The sequence below is a fragment of the Meriones unguiculatus genome, chromosome 9, assembly GCF_030254825.1.
Source record: "Meriones unguiculatus strain TT.TT164.6M chromosome 9, Bangor_MerUng_6.1, whole genome shotgun sequence".
NCBI lineage: Eukaryota > Metazoa > Chordata > Mammalia > Rodentia > Muridae > Meriones > Meriones unguiculatus.
Window position 1 is genome coordinate 109789169 of NC_083357.1, and position 12919 is coordinate 109802087.

Genomic DNA, 12919 nt, shown 5'->3' on the forward strand with positions numbered 1-12919 from the left:
ATAGAAATGGAAGCCTATAACACATACAGAGAGAGAGAGAGAGAGGGGGAGAGAGAGAGAGAGTATTTAGCATTGTCAAAATATTATGACAAAAAGTTAAGGAGATGCTGTATGCCTTTCTTTCAAAATACACCTAATATGAGACAGAAAAGAAGACACAACCAACTCAATATACATCAACTTAGATTTCTGGAGGTGGAAAACAGGGAGAGCTTGTAGTTCTTAAAAAATAAAGTGGGTTTTCCCAGTAAGGGGAACAGGGACTGTCTCTAACATGAACTCAGTGGCAGGCTATTTTGACCTCTCCCACACCTCGAGGGAGGAGCAGCCTTCTAAGGCCACAGAGGAGGACATTGCAGCCTGTCCTCATGAGGACAAACTGATAAACTAGGGTCAGATGGAAGAGGAGGAGGAACTCCCCTATGCATGGAATTAGAGAAGGGCATTTAGGAGATGGGGGGGGTGGATTGGGAGGGAATGAGGGAAGGGGCTACAGCTGGGATAAAAAGTGAATAATATGTAATCAATATAAAAAATAAAAATTATAAAAAAATAAAGTGTTTATTTAGAACAGATTTCTGCTTTCACTCTCAACTTTGGTGGTCATGTATTTAATTTCTTGCATCCGTATATATTTTGAAGTGAAAATACGTATTGAATGGAAGGCAAAGCTTGGAAGTAAAATGCATCTCCTAATATTAAAGCTAAGGCTTTCTCAAATTCAATCTTCCTTCCCTGCATGTCCCTATGAGTGTATGTGTCATCTGAAACTCAGATCCTGGACTTTGCCACCAACAGCTGCTTTCTCTGATTAATTACTTGCTCCAGATTTCTTAGTAATTCAGCAGACTTCCACTTTCTCTCTTTGAGAATATTCTCATTCATGTTCACATAAATTCTTTGAAAAGGTACTTCAGAATGTTTCACTATTTTGTTGAAGAATTTTTCTCTCTTCCTCTCACATTGACTTTAAAATCTACAGTTAATTGCCTGACCTAGAAGACTTTGAATGAATTTACTCTTTGCAACCTCTCTCATCTCATTATCCACCAATTATTTTCCACATTCCTTCTACTTCAGATGCAATAGCCTCATTGATCTTTGTGAAACATGGTGAGGCCTCCTACTCTTTCACTTCCTCCTTTTCTACCTTAAATGTTATTTCCCCAATAACCTCAGAGCTTCTTGTCTCATTAAATCACTGCTTCTCAAATTTCATCTCCTGTGTGGTGCCAAGTTTAGCAATCCTGAATAAATTGAATTCCTTCCACTTACATGATGGTCTTCTATATTACACTTGAAAACAGTATATTCATATTAGTTACGATCTTATTGTATAACTTCACTAATGATAACGTTATAGGCAGAAAAATTCGATTTATCTGTCTGGTTTTGTATCTTTTGCTTTTTACTTTACTATGAATTGGTTGTACTCAAGGAATGACTGAATGAACAAGTGAAGCAAAATAGCATAGAGATTCTAGAGGTTCATTCTCATCTTTCAATATTAATACGTAACTGCATGTGAACATATTCTCTCGCTTGTCTATTATTTTAGCAAGTGTTGTGATGCGTTGAAAATGGTTCATAGTTTTGGAAAAGAGTTTTGTTCACCATCCAGAACATTCACATATGTAACAATTTTTAGCATCAACTCTTTCCTCTACTTTGCAATTTTTTATCAGTACAAAATCACATTATAATATTTCTCATTTAAGAAAGAACTATTTATCTGTAACTTCAATAAGTCAAGCCCTTCTACATATAGTTATGTTCATAATGACACCTTTTTGTGTTTTCAGTGCAGAACTGAAATTCTCATTTTTATGAGCTACTAACAAATCTACTTTAACAGTATGCAAAATTACTAAATACTGCTTATGACCTGTAGTAATGTTAACTATTCTAGTTAGTGTATCATCCAGTGACACAGAATTGAACTTCTCACCTCAAAAAAGAACAGTAAGTACTTCATTCTGGAGTAAAAAAGGAGTGACCCCGGAACCAAGATTCAGTTTGTAGTAAAATCCACATTCCGACAGGCAATAGTTTGTTGAAGATTTCATAGGAACAGAAGAAAGTCATAGATCACACAATTTACATCGATGTTGCATCAAGTAGGCAATTTCAGTAAGGTAAGGGAAACAGAGCTAAAGGTTCCAGATCTCTGTAACAACAAACCCATCTTTAAGGTTTGTGAAAATTAGGGTCCTGTTCATACATTCCAAAGAATGTATCCAATATTGTCAAACAGTTAGGTCAAAGGGAGACAATAGATGCACACGTAGAAGGCACTAAGTTGACGTGATAATTTAATTCTGGACCATCAAAATTATAACTTCCCATAATTATTATTCCAATCCATGCATCAGTTTTGTGAGTGTCACTTCTTTCCAGGAGCATTACATTGTCTTTTTGGCAGCATGTGATGAATTAGTTTTTTGTTTTTTTTTTTTTAAATGGAGACCTATCTTTCAGTACTCAAAGGTATTATCTGATACTGCTGTCCTTTCTTATTATTGTTTTCAATTTCATTTTGTTTTTTCGGTTTTGCATTAATGTTGAAAGATGAGAAAGAACCTATAGAATCTGTATGCTATTTTTTTTTTTTTTACTTATTAATTTAGTCTTTCCTTGAGTAAAATCAATTCATGGTGAAGTAGAAATCAAAAGAAGCAAAGCCATACAGATAAATAGAATCTTTCTGTCTATAATATTTTCATTATTGAAGTCATACACTAAGATGATAACTAATATGAATGCACTCTTTTCAACTGTAATATAGAAAAAAAGAAAAAAACAAGAAAAGTTACAGAAAGTAGTGATTAATTGCACACTGCAGCCTTTACAAAATTTAAACCCCTCCAAGTTGTCTCAGTCAGTCTTCTCAACTTTATATATGTATCTCTGTGGCCTAAAGTAATCACTTCTAAGTCTCCATCACTGACGTCCTCTGTGGGTTTCAGAGCATTGCACCCAGTTGACTATTTCTGCCTCCATCTGCACAGACATCTGCTTTAGTTTGTTTTGAGCGTGACAACAAACTATTACAAACTGTGAGGTGTTTAAATAATAGGTTTGTTTCTCAGAGCTCTAGAGACTGGAGAGCCAAAGATTACAGATGTGGCAGATGTGTTTACGGTGTATTATGTCTTCTAAAGTCTTCTACTCTAACCCCAGAAGTGGAATGCTTGGTGTCAATCTGTTGCCTACTTTTGCACATAGTCTCTTTCCTGAGTGTTGACCTGGCTCAAAAGAGACCAGTGTTTCCCACAAATTCAGACAACCTGAGTTCCACTGCATATTTTAAAAGGAGGGAGCTGGAGGCTTCCATTAGTGGCCCTCCTCCTTATATCTGAGTTTCAGCGTATGCATGCTCACATAAACCCACACAACACACACACACACACACACAAACACACACAAAATCAGAAAAATTGAAAATTTAAGTTGTTGAATAAATAAACCAAGCAACCAAAATGTTTCATAAACATATTTATAACAGTAATATACATGTTTTTATGTTATGTGTTTATTTTTGTGTGTACATGCACCACAGATAATGGGAGGAGGTAGAGGACAGCTGCAGGAGTTAGGTCTTTCCTTCCGTCGTGTGGGTCCTGAGGATCAAACTCAGGTGCTCAGACCTGGTGATAACTAACTTTCCCTCCTGAAATATGTTACCAGGCTCTTTTGGTGATTTCTTTTATACTTTTGTAATTTTTTTTTAACTTCACATCATGCACCTTTTAAATTTAATTTGTTACTTAATTTTATAGCCTTTATTAACTTATTTAGGAATAGGGACATGACATCTTCCACTGGGAGGATAGTTGGACTTCTGATAGTAGTCAAATCATGTACCTCTAGAAAATATATCAGTCACCATATTAAAAAACTACATTGACAGTAGCTATAATATTGGCCTTTGTACTGAAGGTGTTTCATTAACACACTTTTGGCCAACACACAAAAAAAGAGAGAAATACAACACACTTTCCTTTTTTTGAGTGATAATATAAGAAGTATAAGGAAAATAATTACATATACTATAAAACATTATTTGTGCTGTTTATATTATAATAGTGATAATAAAAGTAGCTATCCTGACTTGATATAGGATCTTGGAATAATAGCATTAGAATTATGATCTGCTTTCTTTACTTGGAAAGCTTTATGTTTCACTTTTATTTTAAATTCCACCTAAATCATTATCTTGTCTTTTTAATACATAGTTATTTTGCATTATCCTCCGATTCATTCTCAAGTAGATCAGACACAAGAAAAGAAGACATTGCTATTAGTTTCCTATTGTGATTTTTTCCCCTGCGTGGAGAGTTGTAATGAGAGCTTTTAAAGCCCAGCTTTCATTTTTATTGTTAGGAAACTGAATTACAGTAGGAAATTGAATAAAGAATAATAATGAGAATTTGCTAGCAGTTTGAAAACTAATCTATATTTGCATTATCTTTTTTCATTATCAAGTATTATAATATTTTAATGCTACACTCTGAGAAGTCGGAATCACCTGCTTTCACAGTCATATATTTGATCCATATTGATTCTAACTGCATCATTGATAATATTTTAAGTTCAGTTTCCTTTGACAAAGATCATTGTGAATAAACAGTAAGACCATGATTATTAGGTTATATATGTACGTGTATGAAGAACAAAGCAAAGCAAATACAAAATAATATAGTAACCAGACACACATAAGCAGTAATACGCCTTAGTACTGTTTTAGGCATTCATAAGCAAGGTCATCTAGTTAAATACCTTCTCTGAACTGTGCATTTATAAAACATTCATAACATGAAGCATAAAATAAATTTAACAAGTCAAAAAAGCTAAACATAGTCTTTGTCATTAATATTTGTTCTATACTTAAATGGATTTGTATGATAACCATCACCATGATTCGGAGTTACTACTGATGAAACAGCATTTTAATTATTTGAACAGTATTTCTAAGGTCATATCATGTTCAGGTTGTGTTTCTGCTACGATATTTATAAACTACTCAGACAAATACCAACTTGCAGAGGAAAAGGCAGATTTGGTTTCTATATCCCTATTACATTTGATTATTGGTGGGAGTAAGAGCAGGATCTCAAATAGAAGCAGAGACAAGAACCATGGGAGGAAGCTGCTTAGTGCTTATTCCCTATGGACTGGTCAGCTTGATTTTTTATACTACCAAGACTACCTGGCCAGAAGTGGTATTGTCCACAATGGGCTGGGTCCTCCCACATGAGGAATTAGCCAAGAAAATGCCGGAGACACAAGAAAAAAGAATGAAGTCCATATCTTCACCTGAGGTTCCTTTTCCACCTATAATGGTAGTTTGCGAAAACCTGATGAAACAAACAAAGGGATGAATAAATAAATGAAATAACTAGCCTACAGAAACTATAACAAATTTAACAGCTTGGCCCTAAATACAAGTAAAAATGGTCTGCACACATAAACTTCTTGCACATTTGGATTTTTTTCATTTTTCTTTTTTTATTATATTTTATATTATTTAAAGCAATTCTAAATTTAAATATATTTTAATAATGTTTTCTTCTACCTCAGGCCCTTTCATATTCTCGTCCTCTACCCATCCAAATTTAAGTCCTTTATCAAAAGTAAACAAAATACACTTATGAGTGACTATATACTCTGTGTGTCTTTCTGCTTCTGGGATACATCACTCAGGATGATCTTTTCCAGTTCCCACCATTTACCTGCAAATTTCATGATTTCTTTGTTTTTTATCACTGAGTAATAGTACATTGTGTAGATGTGCCACAATTTCTGCATCCATTCCTCAACTGAGGGGCATCTCACTCATACATGGATATTAGACAAATAATATAGGATAAACATACTAAAATCTGTACACCTATCAAAGCTAATCAAGAAGGAGGACTTTGTTCCCAAGGTGAGGGGAACAAGAACTATTTCTAACAGGAACTCAATGACTGGCTCTTTGATCTCCCCACCCCCGAAGGGAGGAGCAGTCCTGTTAGGCCATAGAGGAGGGCTTTGCAGCCAGTCCTGAAGATACCTGATAAAGCAGGATCAGATGAATGGGGAGGAGGTCCCCCCTATCAGTGGACTTGGAAAGGGGCACGGTGGAGATGAGGGAGGGAGGGAGGGACTGGGAGGGAATGAGGGATCGGGACACGGCTGGGACTGGGATACAGAGTTAATAAAATGTAACTGATAAAAAAATAATAATAATAAAAAAAGAAAGACAAAACAAAAAAAAAAGAGAAAAAATAAAGAAGGAGGACTTTGGCTAAGATGCTCAATCCCCATTCAGAAAGGCAAAGAGGATGACATCAGAGGAGGGAGAAAACAGGGAACAGAACAGGAGCCTAATACAAAAGGCCTCTGAAAGGCTCTGCCCTGCAGGGTATCAAGGAGATGCTGAGACTCACAGCCAAACTTTAGGCAGAGTGCAGGGAATCTTATGAAAGAAGTGGATGATAGTAAGACCTGGAGAAAACAGGAGCTCCACAAGGAGAGCAACAGAATCAAAAGATCTGGGCACAGGGTTCTTTTCTGAGACTGATACTCTAGCCAAGGACCACTCATGGAGATGGCCTGAAATCCTTGCACAGAGGTAGCCCATGGCAGTTCAGTATCCAACTGGGCTCCATAGTAATGGGGACAGGGACTTTCTCTGTCAGGAGTTGATTGATCACCTCCCCGTGAGGTGGGGACAGCCTTGCCAGGCCACAGAAGAAGACAATGCAGCCACTCCTGATGAGACCTGATAGACTAGGGTCAGGTGGAAGGGGAGGAGGACCTCCCCTAATCGTGGACTGGGAGAGGGGCACTAGTGTGGAAGAGGGAGGGTAGGATTGGGAGGAAAGAAGGGAAGGAGGGAGGTAAAGGGGGATACAAAGTGAATAAACTGTAATTAATAAAATAAAGATAATTAAATAAAAAAGTAAAAAAAAAAATCTCAGTACAGTAAACCATCCAAATCCTGAAAACAAAATAAAACACCTTCCAAAAAAATCATCAAACTCTAATCAAATGAATGTGTGTGTACACAGACATGCATACACACACACAATCCATTATATTATATTTTGGTTAATTTTCCTGCCTTGGAGTGATTAATATGGATAGTATCAGTCCATTGAAGATAATTGCTTTTCCTTCTCTAAGCAAGTATATTTAATGGTTCAGTTGTTAACTTTTACCTTAGTGGCAAAATTTTCATTCATTCCTTCACATTTTTTTTTAATAGAGCAAAGTAAAATATAAGATAAAACAAAAGAAATCACATCAAAATGGCATAAGACAAAGCAATAGAAAAGGAAAAAGAGACCAAAAGAAGGCACAAGAATCAGAAACCTATTCATCTAAATATTCAGAAATGGCCTAAAACCACTAAACGAGAAGCTGTCATATATATTCAGAGAACCCGGAGCAGACCAGGCATGTCGAATACCTCCCCTTTCAGTTCTCTGAGAGTTCATATTAACTTTGCTTCTGTTCGTTTAAAGGTTTTCATGGTGTCATCTGTTCCCTCTTGCTCTTTCTGACTAGTCCTTTTCTGGGCTTCCCAAACTCTGAGGGGAGGGATTGGATGGAGAAAGGCCATTTATGGCTAAGTATCCTGAGGTTTGTCACTCTCTGGGGTACTGTCTGGTTGCTGGTCTCTGTATTTGTTTCCAGATGCTGCAGGAAGAATCTTCTGTGATGATAGCTGAACACTGCGCTGATCTATGAGTACAGCACAGTACCATTAGGAGACATTTTAGCACTACATTTTTTTTTAGACCAGTGTTATTTGGCTTTACTGTAGGTCCCTTGTTTGTACAGTCACAGGTTCCTGATCACCCACACAGTATAAGCATGTGTCAGGGACCTCCTGGAGTGGGCCTTATATCAGTTCTTGGTTTGTTAATCCCACAAGCTTTGTGCCACAATTACCATAGCAGATCTCTCAGGGAATACACAATAGTAGACAAAGGATTTGTGGTTGGCTTGGTGTTTAAGTTTCTCTTTTGTTAGTGTGAAGAGTATCTTTCTATATCAAAAATTCTGGGATGTAGAGATAAAGAATCTATCACGACACAAGACTGACATCTCCATGCTCAATGCATTGTGTGGGTGATGTTTTCAGAAACAGGGCCTTTGCTGTCTATGGAAAGCAACCTATATTCTTGGCAGTAGCCTGGGTCTTTTGGGATTCCCTTGGGGCCCCTTTTGCCAAAAATTATATGTAACCCAATTCTAGAATTGGTAATGTCTTTTGGTGACAACTGATGGTCAGTTGGGACTCTGTCCCCCCAATTATATAGAGATTACATTTAGATCACCTTCTTGTATGTAAATACATTTAGGTAGTTTTTACTGTATCATTTATCAAAGAGAGAACATTTTTCTTTTTTTTTTTTTTTGCAGCTCAAGTAGTTAGAGGCTCTTTCTGATAATGCCATATGCATTATATGAATGCTAATTGGGGTTTGTAAATCTTCATTTAATTACAAAGTATAGCTCTAGGGTTAATTCCTCCAAGGAAACAAAACATAGAAGCTTTAAACTAGAGACCTATTGCTCATAGCAGATTTATGAAACAGAATGAATGTCATTTAGTAAAATAATAATGGAAAATATATTAAAATAATTTGCACATAAATGTGCATAACACATAGGGCTCGATGCTGATACATTTCTGGGCACAGTGGCAGTCATATCATAGTTTTACCAGACCTTGATAAATATAAAACATCTTATTCAGGTTTAAAAAAAAATCTCATGACACCTTGACAAAATAATATCTCTTAGTACATATAAAGTGGTATTTTATACATTTTAAAGTAGAAGTAATATCTGAAAGCACAGAATTTTATTAAAACTTATCTACAAAGAATTCAAAAGAATGTTGCTTTCTCTTAAAAATATAGATTCCATTATAAGATTAACAATCTATATAATAAGAATTACTCAAAATTCAATTTGCAACTTAAACAGAATAAATAATTTGTATTATTTTACATTAATAAAAGCGTAAATTTGTGTTATGTGAATTATAATTTGTGACTATTATTTCTTCATTGGAAAGTATATTTGATTTACTATTAAGGTATAGAGTCTAAGAGTGAAAAAAAGTCTAAATTAGATGATGAAACAACAGAATAATTGACTTCAATTCTAATTTATTCAGTGTCAAGTTCCCAGAATAATAATTTGGTAAAAAGAGTTAATGATAGTTTGACTTATCAAAAGAATCTGCCATATTTGAGGAGGATGGTTACAGTGCCTCCAAGAATCACAATGTTCCACTTTACAAAATCCATTTATTATATATTTTTGAAAAAGTCTGAAAAGGAAATACTAGCTTTAAAATGTATATGACTAAGAAATGTAGAATAAAAGAGAAAAGGTATTTGCTCGATGGGTTTAACAATTTAGGCCATTCTTCCTCAAAACATATTTAAAGATTATTGCTTTTAAGGAAGTTTGAAGTGCTTGTGCTAGAAGTTTTCTAGTGTATTCAAACATATTAGAAAATCATAGAGTTAAGTAATGTTAAACACTCATCCTTTGTTCTTTGAGGTTTGTTTTGTTTTTGTTGTTGTTGTTGCTGTTGTTTTTTTGTTTTTTTTTTGTTTATTTGTTTGTTTTTGTCTTTGCGTGTATTATTTTGATGTATCTTGTAAGTTCTCACCAGAGGATAAAATAAAGAAAATTTGGCAAGCAAAAAAAAAAAAAAAAAAAAAAAAAATCCCAATTCTATCTATAGTATAGTTTCTATTCTATAAGGAAAGAGAGGTAAAATCCATATTGATCGAGCTAGAAATTTTAAAGATACTATAACAGATACTGAGGCAATTAGGGAAAAAACATGCTTTAAAAATGTACATTTCTTCTTGACTACCTTGCAACATTTTGGCAGGAAACATGCCTCAATACAGAATATGAGGTCTGTAGAATTTGGTAGCTCTTGGCTTAAACCCAGAGTACTTTTGATTGACTACCTCAATATTATATTAAAACAACCCAAACTGAAAAAAAATGTACATTTCACGAAACTGGACAATTCAAAAGAAATGGATGACTTTCTAGATATACATAACTTACCAAAGCGAAATCAATGAGAGGTGAATAATTTAAACAGACCCGTAACAAACAATTATATAGAAGTTTTAATGTAACACATCTCAAAAAAGCTCAGGACCAGATGATTTAATATAGATTTCAGTCAGACCATCAAAGAGCAAACACTGAAACTCCACAAATTATCCCCAAAATAAAAGGAATGAATATTATAAATTATTTTAGAAAGCAAATATTACTTCAAATTCAAAATCAAATGAAGACATAACAGTAATAACAAAAATAACCTAGGTCAATCTCCCAAAAGAGTTTAGACACAAAAATTTCACATAAAATACTAAAACAAAAACAAAAACATTCAAGAACATGTGAAAAATTATCAACCACTATGATTTAGTTAGCTTCAAGTCAGATATGCAAAGATTATCTAGCATATATAATTCAATAATTGTAATTACTGACATAAATAAGTTCAAAGACATGAACCATATTAATATCTAATTAAGTAAATGTCTTTGGCAAAATAATACATTTCTTCATGATTAATGTCCTGAATGATCTAGAGATAAGGAATACATATCTCAACATAATAAAGGCAATATTCAAAAAGTGCACATGAACATCATTATATATGTGATGTTTTTGCAAGCATTTACATTAGCAGTAAAATCAGGAAGAAGAAAAGGATGTCTACCCCCATATTCCTGTTCAATACAATGTGGAGTTCATTAAATCAATGATTCATGAAAAGGAGATACAAGTGGGAAAGATGTAAATGTATCCATATTTGTAAATGATGTGATTTTGACCATAAAAATACTATACAATCCTTGGGAAACTCTTCCTGCTTATTAACATATTTACAAAGTAGCAAGGTAAAAAAAAATTAACACAAAAATTGTCATCTTCCTGTATATTATAAGTGGTAATATAGAGAAAGAAATCAGGGGGAAATGTTCCATTAACCATAGCCTTTAAAAATAGGAATATTTGAATATAGCTAACCAAAGGAGAAAAAACTTGTTCAATAAACAATTTAGGGCACTGAAGAACAAAACTGGAAAAAAAGATATCCAAAACTGAAAACTATTAACATGCTCATGCAAGGATCAGATTAATATTGTAAAAATGTCTATGCTAATAATAATCTACATATTCAATGTAACCTCCATCAAAATCCCAATGGCATTTCATTGGGAATTTGAATTCCACGAGAATTTGAAAAGCTAGTCTCAAAATTTATACCAGTAAACAAAGGACTAAGGGTAGTTAAAACAATTCTGAACAATAAAAACACTGTGTGAGGTAATACTGTTACAATTTCCAGTATCCTATAGAGCAACAGTAATAAAACCAGCAAGACACTGTGTGTGTGTGTGTGTGTGTGTGTGTATAACACACACATTGCCCAATGGAACAGAATTGAAATCTCATACACAAACTTCCACTCCTACATTAACCTGGTTTTAACAAGGCGACCAGCAATATGCATCGACGAAAAAAAAAAAAAAAAAAGAATATTCAGCAAGTTGTCTCAGACAAGCTGGATAGCATCAAGTAGTGGAATGAAACACAATCCTTATCTTTCATCCTATACGTAACTCAGCTGGCAACATATCAAGGACCTCAACAACTAAGGACCATTAGTGTGGTTGTGAATCAGTTAGTGAATATGTTTGCATTCGTGGCACAGGAAAGGACTTTCTCGACAGGCCACTGTAAGCCCAGGCATTAAAATGATCAACTTGACAAAATGGAGCCTCCTTCTGTACCCTGATGGGTAGAGCCTTTCAGAGGACCCTTGTGGAAGGCTCCTGTCCTGGATCTTCTCTTCTCCTACTTCCAATGTTTATCCTGTTTGCCCTTCTGAATGCGGATTAATCATTTTCTATAGGGTCCTCTTTGTTGTTTAGCTTCTTTAGGACTATAGATTTTAGTATGTATATCTTATATTACATGTCTAATATCTACTCATAAGCGAGTATATAATGTGTGTCTTTCTGCTTCTGGGATACCTCACTCAGTATGATCTTTTCTAATTCCCACCATTTACCTGAAAATTTCATGATTTCCTTGTTTTTAATTGCTGAATAGTATTTCATTGTGCAAATATATTACAATTTCTGTATCCTTTCGTTAGTTGAGGGTTATCTGGGTTGTTCTCAGATTCTGGCTATTACAAACATGGCTGAGCAAATGTCCTTGTTGTATACTTGAACATATTTGGGATATATACCCATGGCAGTTCAGTTTTGAAGTGGGTTCCACAGTAATGGTTCCACAGTCAGTTCAGTTCTGATATGAACTGATTGACCTGCTCTTTGATTACCTTCCCCTGAAGGGGGAGCAGCCTTACCAGCCACAGAAGAAGACAATGCAGCAAGTCCTGATGAGACCTGATAGGCTAGGGTCAGATGGAAGGGGAGGAGGATCTCCCCTGTCAGTGTTCTGGGGGGCGGAGGCAGCAGAGGAAAAGAACAGGGAGGGAGGGTGGGATTGGGAAGGTTGAGGGAAGGGGCTACAGCTGGGATACAAAGTGAATGTTATAATAAAAAATAAAAATAAAATATGAAAAAGTGCCTAAATTCAACCAAAAGCAACAATATAAATTAAAATTCCTGCCATGTTACCAAATAGTTAACCAAAACCAAAACAAAAACAAAAAACAAAACAATATTAATTACTGGGATATATTTTCTTAAGTGTTCAATACCCATAGCCATCAGGAAAATACAGAATATCTTTGAGATTTTCTGTGAACCCAGTCCAAATTATTGAGAGTAAATTTTTTTTTTAAATGGAACAAGTGATATTGATAAATGGAAACTGGTGCTATTGATTGGAGTGC